The sequence below is a fragment of the Meles meles genome, chromosome 7, assembly GCF_922984935.1.
Source record: "Meles meles chromosome 7, mMelMel3.1 paternal haplotype, whole genome shotgun sequence".
In the NCBI taxonomy this organism is placed as follows: Eukaryota; Metazoa; Chordata; class Mammalia; order Carnivora; family Mustelidae; genus Meles; species Meles meles.
This window is the reverse complement of record NC_060072.1, coordinates 355,925-372,426: the sequence shown is the minus strand read 5'-3', so window position 1 is coordinate 372,426 and position 16,502 is coordinate 355,925. Positions and strand designations below refer to the sequence as shown.

Genomic DNA, 16,502 nt, shown 5'->3' with positions numbered 1-16,502 from the left:
CTTTTTCAGGTGAAGAGATTATAAATCTACTGAATGAAAAAATCTCTCTTAAAGTCACATATAATCCAAGAAAAAAAACCCAAATGTTTTTATATTTTGTTTGAATATAAAATTAAGCAAGAACTTTCCATAGAAGGTAAGATAATTTTCCTTTTTAATTCTTCTTTGTTGTAATTTATGCAAATATACTGAAGAAGTTCAGAGATGGATGACTGCAAAATGCTTTGTTTGGAAGGTGTATGAATGGTTTTTTGTCTTTTGGTTGTTTTTTGATCCTTCTGTATTTGGTTTTAAGACACTTTGTTGTGGGAAAGTTACTTGGTCTCCCTAACCCAGAAGTACAGGGCTAGTCCTGCGTATGTAGTGAGGCACATTCTCTTTCTCACCTGTGGGGCACACGTGAGACAGGGCACAGACGCTGTCACAGTCGCCATCCAGAGCGTGCATTCCCAGAGAGGATGAAAGTCAGGGAAGGGCTCGGCTTCCTGCGGTACTAGATGCTCTCAGCAGGCTCCCCTGGTGCAGTCCAGCTGCGCACTGCATAAAGGACAGCAAATGTGATTTCTCGTGAGTGCTTCAGTGCATTAAGAACTAACATGCTGGGGGCACCTGGGTGGCTCAGTTGGAGTCTTTTTTTTTTCTTTTGTTTTTTTTTTAAGATTTTATTATTAGAAAGTGAGAGAGCAGGAGCAGAGGGGTAGGGGCAAAGGGAGAGGGAGAAGCAGGCTCCCCACTGAGGAGGGTGCCTGATGCGGGGCTCGATCCCAGGACCCTGAGATCATGACCTGAGCTGAAGGCAGCGGCTTCACCGATGGAGCCATCCAGGTGCCCGTCAGTCGGACTTTTGACCTCAGCACAGGTCTTAATTGCATGGTTATGGGTTTGAGCCCACATTGGGCTCCACGCTGGGTACGGAGCCTACTTAAAAAAACAAAAACAAAAGCCTGGGGCACCTGGGTGTCTCAGGTCAGTTAAGCCGGCCAACTCTTGATTTCAGCTTAGGTCATGATCTCAGGGTCCTTGGATTGAGCCCTGAGTCAGGCTCTACACTCAGCAGGGAGTCTGCTTCAGGATTCTTTCTCTCTGTCCCTCCCCCTATGCACAAGTGTGTATGCTCTCTCTCTCAAATAAATAAATAATAAATCTTTAAAAAATAAAACACCAACCCCCCTCAAAGAAAACCCAACTAGGGTAACTCTCCAAAGGCCAAAAAAGAAAATTTTAAGAAAAAGAGGAGTGAGGAATTGTGATAGCACTCCCTTGTTCCTTACTAAAGAAAACAAATCATCTTCGGAGGAAGGCATACTGAGTGTTGGCCCTTGGAATTTCGGTAGAGTAAATTTAAGCAAACTTGAACTTCTAGTCAGAGCACAGGGGTCACCTGGGTGGCTCAGTCATTAAGCATCTGCCTTTGGCTCAGGTCATGATCCCAGGGTCCTGGGTTCAGGCCCCACATTGGCCTCCCCACTCAGTGGGAACTCTCTCCCACTCCCCCTACTTGTGTTCCCTCTCTTGCTGTCTCTCTGTGTCAAATAAAGAAATAAAATCTTAAAAAAAAAAAAAAAAAAGAATATACACACCCCTGAGAGGAAGAGTTAGCATGATTAGATGTCCCAAGGCCTGCAGATACTGGATAACTGGATGTAGTGTGTGTATTAATGTATGAAGTGTTTGAAGTAATCCAAAACAGGATAGGCATTAGTAATGAAAAGCAAAGTAGCAAAATGATCCAAGTAGAACTTTCAGAGGTGGAAGCAATATTGAAATTAAAAACTCAGTATCTGTGGGTTAAACAGATTAAAATATGGCTGAGGGTAGAATCTGTGAACTGAAGTATGAGTCTGAAGAAATTACCAGCCTGCGGCACCGAGAGATGGGGGGATGGCAAACGAGGTTAAGAGAAATGGAGGATAAAATAAAATTGGGTCATAAATGTGTAGTTTCCAGAATGGAAAAATAGGGAGCATGGAGGAGAGGCATTATCCGAAATATTAATAGCTTTGGCTTTTTGGAAACTAGTAAGAAACACAAATTCACAAATTTAGGAAGCACGTTATGTCCCAAGTGGTATAAAAAAAGAAACCTATGTCCATACTTTGAAATCGTCTAGCAACAGAGACAAGAACTTGTAAGTCACAGGGAAAGGGTAGATTACCTACAACAGATGTCACATTAGCGTGAATAGAGAGTGGAATCATTCCTCAAAGTGATAAGAAAATAGAAATTTCAGTATAGAATTGTGTATCAGGTTTATTTGGCAAAAAACTGCAGCAGTGTGATTAGTGTTTTCGATAAAGGCTGAGCTAGGTTATTTGGGCTGTCTTCTAACCTCCCACCCTCTACCTTACGGAAAACAACTAAAAGTGTTGGATTCAAAAACAAAAAAAAAAAAACCAAAGAACTGACAGTATAACAAGGAAATTCTAGACTGAAACCAGAAGTAAGAACCAGGAGGTAAGAGCCCAGAGGAGTAAATACCTCGGGATCTGCATTTGCCCTGAGAGCATTTGCTGATTTGGGACAAAGTGGGACTTTGACTTTAGAGGTCTTGTAGGGAAGGAAGAGTGGTCAGTTAAGATCCACCAGCCTCTCAAGGTGCAGAGCCCAAGGGAGATTCTCTGCATGTGAAAGGGGGCGGGAAGGGCTCGTCCAGAGGGCAGGAGTGAAGGAGCAGCGAGTCGAGTCGGTGTCACTCCATCCTTTCCCCTGGTTGTCATTTTACTCTTCAGTACTGTAGGAAGGAAGGTGGGGGCAGTACCTGCCGCTGTGGGTTAGCTTTCGTGAGGGTTTCTAACTGAGGTTCACCGTGCCTGCTGCTTCAGGAAAATCAAGCACAAATTTAGTTTAAAGTTTTCTGGTTTGGTGAATGCCTTTAGGCATCCTGCGGGGGCAAACTTAAAACCTCCCTGGAGGACGTTACCTTTATCCTAAAACACCAAAAAAGCCCCTACAGATACTTTTATGGATGCTGATTTGTACAGACAAAACTGACCAGGCATACAAGGAAATAAGACACCAGAGTGAAAACCAGTAGAAACAGACCCTCTAAGACTTAGATTTTGGAATTATTAGAAATAAATCGTAACACAATCATGCTGTTTATTTTTTAAGATTTTAAAAAAGATTTTATTTATTTATTTGACAGACAGAAATCATAAGTAGGCAGAGAGGCAGGTGTTGGGGGGGGGGGGGACGGGAGCAGGCTTCCCTGTGGAGCAGAGTCCGATGCGGGGCTTGATTCTAGGACCCTGAGCCAAAGGCAGAGGCTTTAACCCGCTGAGCCACCCAGGCGTCCCTGGACAGCGCGTGTGACAGTCTTAGGTGGCCATGACTTCTTTGAGTGCGCTGCACAGACCTGCATAAATTATTCTTTTACAGTTTTGTTTTTTTAAGATTCTATTTATTGGGGCATGTGGATGGCTCAGAGTGTTAAGCCTCTGCTTTCCACTCAGGTCATGAGCTTAGGGTCCTGGGATTGAGCCCCGCATCGGGCTCTCTGCTCAGCGGGGAGCCTGCTTACCTCTCTCTCCGTCTGCCTCTCTTCCTCCTTGTGATCTCTCTCTCTCTCTCTGTGTCAGATAAATAAAAAAGTCTTTAAAGATTCTGTTTACTTGTCAGAGAGAGTGTGAGCACACAGGCAGGGGGAGTGCACGGGGTGGGGGGGAGAAGCAGGCTCCCTACTGAGCGGCTCTATCCTAGAACTCCTAGATTGTGACCTGAGCCAAAGGCAGACCCTCAACTAAGCCACCCAGGCACCGCTTTTACAGTTATTTTAATTTATTTGTGTGGTTATTTTTTCTCTTCACTTCTAATTTTCAATATTTATTCATCTTTTTGTGCCGCCCTAGTCCTTTTTTACAGTTACGCCCCCATGTTGTAGACATGGTCTCAGTTGTTGGTTGATCATGCAAACATCTGCTCTCTGGACTCGCATTGCCGTTTTTTTCATGTCAGATCGAATTCCGGTGGTACATTGGTAAATGGTTAATGACTGACTCTCTGGGAGAGTAAAAAACCTGGTGGTTTAAAGGTTTGTTGATCTCCAAGCTGCACATACTGCGTCATGTCCGGCGTCCGTGACCAGTGTGACGCCGCTGGAGATGGGATTGGGAGAGTGTGCCACTCCGGCCACCGCCGAGCCCACGCTCTGTGGCAGGGCGGGTGACCTCATCTGTTTCCTTCCCTTTGCCGTCAGGATCCACGAGGACACAATGTGCCAGCCACGGTTCTGGGCTTAACTGTCACAGCAGCTCTGTGGGATGCTCATTGTGCCTGGTTTGCCGCGAGAGGTGTTATAACCGGCCCCAGGTCACATGGCAAGCCGGGGCTTTGATCGTAAACTACACCAGCAAACCCCAGCAGATTTGTAGCTGGGCAGGTATCAGGGTGCGTTCCCGATTCTAGTTTTCTCTTAGCAACAGTCACTGCCACAGAATGTTCTGTTTTGAAGGGCTCCATTCGTGGAACCGTGTGCTGTTGTGGCTGCATTTCTCTCCAGAATCTGTCTTCTGTGTGATGGTCATGCTAAGTAAGCAGGTTCCCCTCCTCTGACTGCTGGATAAACGTCTAGACGATGTTGGCAATAGTTTGCTGGGTGTTGCTGGGTGTGGGGAGCCCTTGTGCTGTGCGGGTTCTCTGGTGTACCAGAGGCGTCTCAAGCCAGTTCATGAGCCCCTGACTTTTCCCAAGGGTGCTGCCAGTGGGGGGCCTTCGGGTCAAATGTTAGCCTTCTCTGTCGGCGAGGCCCCGCTGGTGCGACACCAGCTTCTCTGTGCTGGGTAGTGCACGTTGCTGGGTTACAAGAGACGTTTGGAAGCCAGATGTGTGCTGTTCCTGGATGAGAGTTTCAGGGTCCGTCTGCTCCGGCTGCTTTGACAGTGACACTAGCTGCGGCAAGCCCTTCGAAGGACGCCACTGTTGTGATCATTGAAATGTTTCCTTCTTTTAATGTTTTACTTACTTCTTGTCAGAGAGAGAAAGAGCACAAGCAAGGGGAGCAGCGGCAGAGGGAGAAGCAGACTCCCCGCTGAGCAGGGAGCCCGATGCAGTGTTCGATCCCAGGATCCTGGGATCATGACCTGAGCCGAGGGCAGCCGCCCAGCCAATGAGCCACCCAGTTGTCTCCATTTAAATATTTCTTAAAAATGTGTGGAGAGCGCCTGGGTGGCTCAGTTGGTTGAGTGACTGCCTTTGGGTCAGGTCATGATCCCAGGGTCTTGGGATCGAGTCCCACATTGGCTCCCCCTGCTCTGTGGGGCCCTGATTTTCCCTCTCGCTGTGCCTGCCACTCCCCTTGATTGTGCTCTCTCTCTGTGTCAAATAAATAAGTAAAATCTTCAAAAAATTTTTAAAAATGTGTGGATAGTGACAGGGATATAAATATTGTTGCAGAGATTTTTAAATTTAAGGTCATAGCAAAATGTACTGCCACGAGTCAGTGAGGCGTAGAGTCTAAATTATTTCTTATTTCAAGTGTTAGTGGAAATGTAAGTAGATGTTCTCTCGTCTTTAATATTGGTGGCGTGAGCAAAGTAAGTGTGGTGAGGTGAGTTTTCCTTGAAACTATTATTTTTTCAGAGTGAAATGTTATCCTTAATCCAGGGACTATGGATTTCCTTTTTTTGATATTTAAAAAGTCATTGTTTCCTGAAATTAAGGTAATTATGGATGATGTAGTTAATCCTTTCCTCCTTTGTATCTTCTCTCTCTCTCCCCTGCCTCCTCCTTCTTTGGCCAAGTTGAAAAGCTGGCAACCCTCTGTTGGTTTTCTATATTAAAAGAAGAAAATCGGGGGCGCCTGGGTGGCTCAGTGGGTTAGGCCGCTGCCTTCAGCTCAGGTCATGATCTCAGGTCCTGGGATCGAGTCCCGCATGGGGCTCTCTGCTCAGCAGGGAGCCTGCTTCCCTCTCTCTCTCTCTGCCTGCCTCTCTATCTACCTGTGATCTCTCTCTGTCAAATAAATGAATAAAATCTTTAAAAAAAAAAATCTTTAAAAAAAATAAATAAAAGAAGAAAATTTGCTGGCCTGGAAAAGCCCTGTGTCTTGTAAGTGTTCAACTGGGCCAGCTTTTACAGACAGGTCTCTTGGGCTTGGTTTATGAGTGGATGGTACACTTGATTCTGTAAATGGGTGGGCTCTCAGAAGCCCTTGAAGGTCTTACTCTTCTAAACTTCCTGTTTTATAATTTCGGGGTAAATAAATGAGCATTAAACTAGTCTGTTGTTTTAGGTTATAAGTTATGAGTATGTGGGTAATAGGATTTGGGTTTAGTTTTGGTTCTATTTGTTGGACATGATTTGTTCTGTATGGAGTGTACGACGGAGCAGCTACAACGTGGAGCTTGGTGGGCTGGCGCACGCAACCCCAGCCTCGCGCAGGGCAACACCAGTAGCCCCTCTGATCGGCGCGTGAGTGTGCCCTGGGCACCTCAGTGCATCTGTGAGTGGTACTGCCAGTGAGACGCTGCCTGTGTCTCTTGTATGGAAGAAACAAACCGGGGCGCCTGGGTGGCTCAGTGGGTTGGGCCTCTGCCTTCGGCTCAGGTCATGATCTCAGGGTCCTGGGATGGAGCCCCGCATCAGGCTCTCTGCTGGGCGGGGAACCTGCTTCCCCTCCTCTCTCTCTGCCTGCCTCTCTGCCTGCTTATGATGTCTCTCCCTGTCAAAACAGGAAAAATCTTTAAATCAAAAAATCTTTAAAACAAAACAAAACCCAACTTCTTATGAAGGGGACCTCCGGGACACCAGGACAAACTTAATGGCAAAGTTGACAATGCTGGGTGGATATTTCAGTAGCCTGGGCACTGAAATGGGTGATGTCTGGGGTACTTGCAAGTGGTCTGGGTAGGAGACAGTCCAGGGAAGAGAATGGGCTTGAACTGGTCTGTGTTGAGGCCGAGGGAAGGACGTGGGAGGGTTCATATATACTTCTTGCTGCAGTTGGGCATGTGTGAGATTTCCCAAAATAAGTTAAAAAAACAAGAAAACATGAAAAGCAAAAATAAGCATAAACCCCAGCCACCTAGGAACAGTGATGAGGTAGAAATTTGACCTAGTTCCCCTGCCTAGGCAACCACAGATCTGCGTTTTGTCTCTATAGATTGTCTGGTTTTGTTTGTTGGCTTGTTTTAAAGATTTTTTTATTGATTAGAGAGAGAATGAGAGAGAGAGCGCATAAGCGGGGAGAGGTCAGAGGGAGAAACAGACTCCCTGCCAAGTAGGGAGCCTGATGCGGGACTCGATCCCGGGACTCCAGGACCACGACCTGAGCCGAAAGCAGGTGCTTAACCAACTGAGCCACCCAGGCGCCCCACATTGGCCTGTTCTTGACCTTTAATAGAGATGACCTCATGGACTGTGTGGTCTGCTGAGACTGACTTCTTCACCTAGCATGTTCTCTAGATTCATCCATCTTTCAGTACTTAATTCCTTTTAGGTACTGAGTAATATTCCATTATGTGGATGTACCATGTTTTTAAGAATCCATTCTTCCCTTGATTGGACGTTTGGGCTGCTTCCACTTTCCGGTCATTGTGAATAATGCATGGTTAACATTGGTGTGCGGGGTTCTGCGTGGGTGCGTGTTTTCATCTCTCCTGGGTACATGCCTCAAAGTGGAATTGCTGAGTCATGTGGGGACTCTGTGCTTAAGCATTTGGGGAATTATAAGCTATTTTTCATTTTGCATTCCCACCAGCAACGTTCTTCACACCCTCATCAACACTTGTTATAGTCAGTCTTTTTGATATTAGCCATCCCTGTGGGTGTGAGGCTGTATCTCATGTTAGTTTTGGGTGATGATGGCCAATGATGTGCATCTCTTCACGTACTGTTGGCCGTTTGAGTATTTTCTTTGGAGAAATGTCTCTTTCTTTGCTCATGTCAGATCCTTAGCTCGTTTTAGAATTTGTCTTTTTCTTACTGAGTTGTAAGAATTCTTTGTATATTCCAGACACAAATCCTTTACCACATGTATGATTTGCAATAATTTTCTTTTGTAATAATTTTCTCCCCTTGGGTGAATCGTCTTTACACTTCCTTGGTGGTATGTTTGAAGCACAGAAGCTTTATTTTGGTTGGACTTTAATTTATCTGTGTGTGTGTGTTTCTTAAGATTTGTGTATTTGAGAGAGAGCACATGAGTGAGCCCAAGCAGGGGAGGGGCTGACAGAGACAGAGAAGCAGACTCGCCACGGAGCACCCTGGGATCACGACCTGAATCAAAGGCAGATGCTGAACCGACTGAGCCACCCAGAAGCCCCTTATCTGTGTTTTCTTTTGTAGTCTCTTATGTCCTATCTAAGAAACTGTCCCGCATCCAAGGTCATGATTCGCCTCTGTTTTCTTTTAAGAGTATATTATTTAAACTCTTAAATTTAGGTCTTTGATCCATTTTGAGTAGATCTTGGTATATAATGAATAGGTAAGCATCCACATTTATTACTTCGCATGCAAATACCTAGTTCGTGTAATGAAAAGACCAGTCTTACCCCCATTGAATGGCGTTGGTGCCCTTGTCAAACATTGGTTGATTGTAAATGTGAGGGCTTATTTCTGGACTCTGTTCTGCTCTGTGTCTGTCCTGGTGCCTGCGCCACACTGCTCTGATTACTGTAGATTTGTGGTCGGTTCTGAAATCGGGGGAGTGTTAGTCCTCCAACTTTGTTTCTTTTCAAGATCTTTTGTCTATTCTGGATCTCCTGCATTTCTGTGTGAAATTTAGGATCAGCTGGGGCGCCTGGGTGGCTCAGTGGGTTAAAGCCTCTGCCTTCGGCTCAGGTCATGATCCCGGGGTCCTGGGATCGAGCCCCCCATCGGGCTCTCTGCTCCGCAGGGAGCCTGCTTCCTCCTCTCTCTCTGCCTGCCTCTCTGCCTGCTTGTGATTTCTGTCAGTCAAATAAATAAAATCTTTAAAAAAAAATTTAGGATCAGCTTATTTGACATACAGGATTTTAATAAACTGTCTCTTAGCTATTAATTTCTATACTTCATTGTGTTTGGAGAACACAGTCTGTGAGATAGTAGTCTTTGGAGTATATTAAGCTTTTCCTCTGTTGATTTAACATGTGGTTCATATTTTGTAAATGTCTCATCATGTGCTTAAAAAGAATTTGTATTGTCTGTTCTTTGGGTGTGGAAGTTTTTAATCTGTTCAATAGCTTGGCCTTATTAATAGTATTCACATTTTTAATATTTCAGCTCTAAGAAATAATAGGGGTCTCTTCAACACTTCCTCTTGTTGTGTTTTTTTTTAAGATTCTATTTATTTATTTGTCAGAGAGATCACAAGGGGCAGAGAGGCAGGCAGAGAGAGAGGAGGAAGCAGGCTTCCTGCCAAGCAGAGAGCCCCACGTGGGGCTCGATCCCAGGAAGGAAGACAGAGGCCTAACCCACTGAGCCACCCATGTGCCCCTTCACTTCCTCTAGTTTTCTCCAGTGGTAACAATTTGCAGAATTATAGTAGAATATTACACCGAGCATTGACACTGAGATAGTCCTCCGTTTTGTTTGTGTGTGTAATTCTGCGCAGTTTGTCGTCCGTGTGAATTCTGTCCGTGTCCATAGTCAGGAGGCTCCGTGATTCCACAGCTGCAAGGGTTCTCATGTTCCCACACTCACGTCCCTCTTGCCCACTTCTTCCCCCGAGGCGGCAACCCCCATCCTTAACCACTGGCAGCCACTAGTATGTCTTCCATTTCTAAAATTTTGTCAGTTCAAAAATGTTAGATGTAGATGAAATCATACGGTAAGTAGCCTTTTGGGATCAGTTTTTTCCCTTAGAGACGCCTCCGAATTGTCGTGTGTATCAGCCGCTCTTTCCCTCTGTTGCTGAATGGCAGTTCCCGACGGGGGGCAGGGGGGGGGGGGCGCAGTGTGGTTAAGCATTGGAGCAGGGCTCTCTGGACTGTTGGGACCCTTGCAAACACAGCTGCTGGGAGCATGAACGTGCAGAGTCTTGTTGGAACTCAGGGTGTTATTTCTTTAGGGTAACTGCCCAAGGCCAAACCGTTTTGGACCCCTGTCAGGTGCTGCCCTGGAGTTACGGAGGTTGAAGAAGAGCACGTGCATGCGTTTGTGGTGGCGACGTACGCACAGTTCTGAGTCCCTTTTACCTGTTTGTCGCTCCTTGTGTCTCTGTCCGAAGTTTCTGTTTGTCAGATAGAAGGAATTAGCTCAGCTTTCTTTTGGTTAACGTTCACCTTGTGCATATGTTCCAGTCTTTTATTTATTCCTTTTCTAAAAAAATCTATTATCTTTTTTTAAAAGATTTTATTTATTTGACAGACAGAGATCACAAGCAGGCAGAGAGACAGGCAGAGAGAGGAGGAAGCAGGCTCCCTGCTGAGCAGAGAGCCGGATGCGGGCCCCATCCCAGGACCCTGAGACCATGACCCCAGCCGAAGGCAGAGGCTTAACACACTGAGCCACCCAGGCGCCCCTATTTATTTAATTTATTTATTAGAGAGTGAGGCAATATGAGTGAAGGGAGGGGCAGAGGGAGAGGGAGAAGCCGACTCCCCACTGAGCAGGGAGCCTGACACATGTCTCAGTCCTGGGACCCCAGATCATGACCTGAGCTGAAACTAAGAGTTGGAGGCGTAATTGACTGTGCCACCCAAGTGCCCCCAAGGACACACTTTTTTTTTTTTAATTTTTATTTTTTAATTTTATTTTTTAAAGATTTTATTTATTTGTTTTACAGAGAGAAAGAAATCACAAGCAGGCAGAGAGAGGAGGAAGCAGGCTCCCTGCCGAGCAGAGAGCCCGATGCAGGGCTCGATCCCAGGACCCTGAGATCATGACCTGCGCTGAGATCAAGAGTTGAATGCTTAACTGATGGAGCCACCCAGCCGCCCCCAGTTTACGTTTTCTTTTTTTTTTTTTTTTTAAGATTTTATTTATTTATTTGATAGACAGAGATCACAAGTAGGCAGAGAGGCAGGCAGAGAGAGAGGAGGAAGCAGGCTCCCTGCTGAGCAGAGAGCCCGATGTGGGGCTCAATCCCAGGACGCTGGGATCATGACCTGAGCCGAAGGCAGAGGCTTTAACCCACTGAGCCACGAAGGCGCCCCCAGTTTACGTTTTCTTATGTGTTCTCTGTCCCAAGTCTATAAAGACTTTTTTTCCCTCAGGTTTTCATCTAGAAATTTTAGTTTTAGTCTTTATGGCTAAGGCTGTGTTGTGTGTATGGTGTGAGGTAAGGGTTGAGTTTCATTTTATTTATAGATGTGCAGTTTCTAGTACCATGTGTTGGAAAGGATCGTACTTTCCCCACTGAGTTGTTCTGGCACCTTTACTGAAAGTCAGTTGGCCACACACGTGTCAGTCTATTTCTGTGCTTTCTATTTTGTTCTGTTGAGACACCAGAGCCGTGCCGTCTTGATTAATGTCACGTCATAGCGAGTCTTGACATCGGGTAGTGCTGGTACTCCAGCTTTGTTCTTCCTTCAAAAAATTGCTTTGCCTATTCGAGGTTTTGTTTTTTTATTTTTATTTTTATTTTTTTTTTTTTTTTTAAAGATTTTATTGATTTATTTGACAGAGAGAGAGATCACAAGTAGGCAGAGAGGCAGGCAGAGAGAGAGGAGGAAGCAGGCTCCCTGCAGAGCAGAGAGCCCAATGCGGGGCTCGATCCCAGGACCCTGAGATCATGACCTGAGCCGAAGGCAGTGGCTTAATCCACTGAGCCACCCAGGCGCCCCTATTTTTATTTTCTTAAATTGACATACATTTTAGTATTAGCATGTCAATTTCTAGTTTAGAAATCTGCTAGTATTTGGAGCATTGGGTGGCTCAGTTGGTTAAGTGTCTGCATTTGGCTCAGGTTGTGATCCTGGGGTCCTGGGATTGAGTCTGGCGGGGAGCCTGCTCCTCCCTCTGCCGGCTCTGCCTGCAGCTCCCCTGCTCGGGCTTGCTCTCTGACAAATAAAACCTTAAAATAAATAAATAAATGAATAAAGACGCAAATAGGTTGACAGTAGAAGGATGTTAAAGGATATAGTGAACACGAACCAGAAGAAGAGTGTGCTGTGTTCATGTCTGGCAGAGCAGACGTAAGACGGGCTATATTGCCGGATACAGTGAGGGATGTTTCGAGACAAAGAGGCAATTCACTGAGAAGACGTACAGTTCTGAATATACATCCACATAATAAAGGAAATTCAAAATACATGAAGCAAAACCTTGCAGAATCAAAAGGAGAGAGATATAACTCAGCAGTTAAGAGGTGAGGGTCACAGCCTCCTCTCAGGGTGTCACAGCGAGTAGACGGAGGACCATGAGTGTGCCAGAGACTTGGAAGCCTGTCCACCAACTTGGGTTAACTGACCCACCTAACAGCAACAGAAGGAAAACTTCTCCGGCGCACAGCCACATTCACCAAGACGGACCTTGTCAGAGGCAATGTCATCAGTCAGGAGACTTCAGCCTGTGGGGGGGTATCTAGCTCACTCCTTATTTCTGTACAGCTTGCAGAAGGGTTTTCATGTTTCTGAAGGGTTGTTAAGAAAAAGAAAAAGAATGTGCAACAGAAATCCTGTGTGGCCTGCAAAGCTGAAAATAGAGTCCTGCTAAAAAATCTGGTCTATTTCTGTCTTTATAGCTTTTTACAGAAAAATTTCATTGACCCCTACACTAGGCCATAAAACAAATATTCCAATACATTTGAAAGGAATGAAATAATATAAGCCTGTTATCTGATCACAACAGAATTTATATAGAAACAGAAAAGAGACGGGAGTGTCCCTCTGTCTGGTAGATGGGAAGCTGCCGGATTCATGAATCATTTAATAAAACCAGTTGGGGGGGCGCCTGGGTGGCTCAGTGGGTTAAAGCCTCTGCCTTCGGCTCAGGTCATGATCCCAGAGTTCTAGGATCGAGCCCTGCATTGGGCTCTCTGCTCAGCGGGGAGCCTGCTTCCTCCTTTCTCTCTCTCTGCCTGCCTCTCTGCCTACTTGTGATCTCTGTCTGTCAAATAAATAAACAAACAACAATCTGATCTTTAAAAAAAAGATGTTCAGAAAATCCCCAAATAGGGGCATCTGGGTGGCTCAGTCAGTTAAGTGTCTGCCTTTGGCTCATGTCGTGGTCTCCAGGTCCTGGAATTGAGCCCTGCATCAGGCTTCCTGCTCACTGGGGAGTCTGCTTCTCTCCCTTTCTCTCTCTGCTCCTCCCCAACGCTCATTCTCTTCCCCCTCCAAATAAAATCTTTTAAAAAAATCTCAAAATAAGTGGAAAAATGTTATACTTGAATTCAGTGAGAATGGAAACATGAAAGCTATGGGGTACAGGCAGAGCAATGCTTGAAGGCAAATTTGTAGCTTTGATGTTCACACTAGAAAAGGGGAAAGGTCTAAAAACCAATGATCTAATAACTTAAGAAGCTAGAGAAAGAAGAGCAAATAAAACCCAAAGTGCAGTAGGAAGGAAATTACAAAGACAGAAGAGGAAATCAATGAAATAGAATATGCACAAATAACAGAAAAAAAAATAAAGCTAAAACTTTATTCCTCAAAAAGATCAGTAAAATTGATAAACCTTTGGGGCACCTGGGTGGCTCAGTGGGTTAAGCTGCTGCCTTCAGCTCAGGTCATGATCCCAGAGTTGTGGGATCGAGCCCCGCATCAGGCTCTCTGTTCGGCGGGGGGCCTGCTTCCTCTTCTCTCTCTGCCTGCCTCTCTGTCTGCTTGTGATCTCTGTCAAATAAATAAAATCTTAAAAAACATTTGATTGGGCCACCTGGGTGGCTCAGTGGGTTGGGCCTCTGCCTTCAGCTCAGGTCGTGATCCCAGGGTCCTGGGATCGAGCTCCGCATCGGGCTCTCTGCTCAGCGGGGAGTCTGCTTCCCCCTCTCCCTCTGCCTGCCTCTCTGCCTACTTGTGATCTCTTTCTCTCTCTCTGTCAAATAAATAAAAATTTAAAAAAATTGATAACCCTTTATTTGCACTGATGAAGAAAAAAGGACAGACATTACTAGCATGTAGAGTGAAAGGGCAGTGTTCCTGCAGGTCCTGCCTGACATTAAAAGAATGACATGATGATGTTATGAACAACTTTATGCCGATAATTTAGTCGGTTTTGGTAAAATGGTCAGATTCATTCAGCAGTGCAAATTATCAGTATGAAAACAAGTAGAAATAGAAAATACCTATTAAGGAAATGGAATTCATAAGCTAAAATGTCACCAAAGACAATTTTAGACCTTTGGCTTTACTGCTGAACTCTGTTGAATGTTTTAGGAAGAGGTAATACGAGGTTTGTTTGTTTTTTTTTTTTTAAGATTTTTATTTGTTTGACAGAGAGAGAGATCACAAGTAGGCAGAGAGAGAGGGGGAAGCAGGCTCCCCGCTGAGTGGAGAGCCCGATGCGGGACTCGATCCCAGGACCCTGGGGTCATGACATGAACTGAAGGCAGAGGCTTAGCCTACTGAGCCCCTGTATCTTTATACTTAATGTAAGCTTTATACTCTGTGCGTAGTTAGTTCTAGCGTTCTACAGTCTGGGCCCTTCTGTCTGCAATGACTTGACGTGGTTGAGTGTGCCGGCTCTCTTGCCATTTTTTCCCATTTGTTGCTTATTTCTCCTCCTCCTCTTTCTTTTTCTTGTTGATCTGTGTTTGGATTAATCCAGTCCTTTTTTAGGGTCCCACTAGAAAAACTTGTCCATTTGGTTGATGGGATCCTGTGGCCCACCCAGCCACTTGCCCACTCTGTGGCCGAGAGCAGGACACAGACGCTACCTCTGGTTGCCGGTGTCTCGCAGGTTCTTGTTCGGAAGAGAGCCTCGGCAAGGTGGGAGTCTCCCTCTTGTTTGCCTGGATTGTACGTTATCCGAGCATTTGAGTCATTCTGCGGGGCATTTGGGAGGGACAGCCGTCTTATCCCGAGATCACGTCTGGTAATTTTCCTGCTTTCCCAGAGTACGTTGTTACCACCCCCAGACACCCACCCACACGCCTCCCGAGAGAAGCAGGAAGATCTTAGAGCCCAGAAAGAAACTGAGTGTAGGGTCGGACTGTGGAGTCTCCATACTGCCCCTCTGGGCCCCACCGACACTGTGTTGTGGGCGCTGACCAGCACGGCCCCAGCACGCCGTTTGTGAGCTCAGTTTGGCGAGGCGAGTGGGTTTCATAAGTGAGACCGTCTGAGCACACGGTCCTGTGCGGCTGGGTGAAGGTGGGGAAGTGCGCTCACTCCGTTGGAGGACAGACAATGTCCTTGTGGCAAGGGTAGGCCTGGGGAGGCAGCAGGAGGGGCCAGAGGGCCTGGCGAGTGCCAGGAGAGCTCCCACCAGCAGAGCTGCGGAAGCCGAGGTGGGAGGAACTCGAAGATGCCTGTGTTTTGGAAAAATGACTTTGATGCAGCAAAGGCAAGAGGCTGTGAAGGCACAGGGATAGGGGCTGGCTGGCTGGTTGGCCCAGGGGCTCCCCGGCAGCTGGGCTTCCCACATAGACAAGTCGGGCTCCTGCATTGTGTGGGATCTTTCACTCTTCTGAATAAAAATACTGGAGAAGAGAAATCTCATCTCATGTTAATGGTATGACATTGAAGAGATTTAATAATTTCAAGGTACAGGTTTCACTTTGCTAAGGATATAGGCCTTATAGTCTTCATTTTGTATCAAATAGCAAAAAACTTTGCGGCAAACAGCCTAGGCCCTGGGAACCTGTCCTATGAGACTCACTGAGCAGGACAAACCGTGTGTAGTCCAGGCAAAGACAGCAAGAGCCTAGAGAGGGTGGTGTGTGGGAGATGCAGAGGAAGGGGGGGTCAAGAGCGGCTTCCAGGGCACCTGGTGGTTCAGTGGGTTGAGCCTCTGCCTTCAGCTCAGGTCGTGATCCCAGGGTCCTGGGATCGAGCCCCGCATCGGGCTCTCTGCTCAGCGGGGAGTCTGCTTTCCCCTCTCTCTCTGCCTGCCTCTCTGTCTGCTTGTGATCTCTGTCTGTCAAATAAATAAATAAGGTCTTAAAAAAAAAAAGGCGGCTTCTGGGGGTGTGCATGTAAGGGTGTTTGTGGCACAAGGATAAGCCTGGGTCATTGGCAAGATGGGGATGGTGACAGGAAGGCCCAGCTGGGGGTTGGCAGAGTTGCCGAAGGCCAGACAAGCCAAGTGAGCCATCAGGAGATTGACTTGCTAAGGTTTCATGGTCTTTTATGAGATGGTCAGTCAGGTGCGGGCAGGAGCGTAGACAAAGGGGAGGCTCAGGAAGACAGTTTGTTACAGGTATAGTCCGAGAGATGGGAGGTGTGGGCCTCACGCGGGGCCACATGGGGAAGTCCCAGGGGTGTCAGGAGGCAGAAGATGGGGTGGGGGAACACTTAAGCCACGAGCCTTATTGGGGTTTCCATGGGAAAGACAAGGCAGGGCAGGATGGGCAGCTTAGGGCACCCTAATTTGAATAATTTGGGCGGACTCTAAGCTATATGGGTAGTCCCTAGTTGCCTGGACCCTGGCCCTGGGATGATAAAGGGAGAGGAAGATGGTTTCCTGGGATGTGTGGGCCA

The 16,502-nt window shown here is 46.4% G+C and overlaps 1 protein-coding gene across 13 annotated transcripts in view; it reads left to right on the top strand.

Annotated features, from left to right (window-relative positions):
- PPP6R2 (protein phosphatase 6 regulatory subunit 2) overlaps positions 1-16,502 on the top strand; it is a 77,276-nt gene that overhangs the window by 22,524 nt on the left and 38,250 nt on the right. For all 13 annotated transcript variants that reach the window (XM_046010738.1, XM_046010737.1, XM_046010736.1 and 10 more), the window contains exon 2: positions 10-136. The gene's annotated coding sequence lies outside the window, so the exon portion shown is untranslated. The remainder of the gene's footprint in view (positions 1-9; positions 137-16,502) is intronic.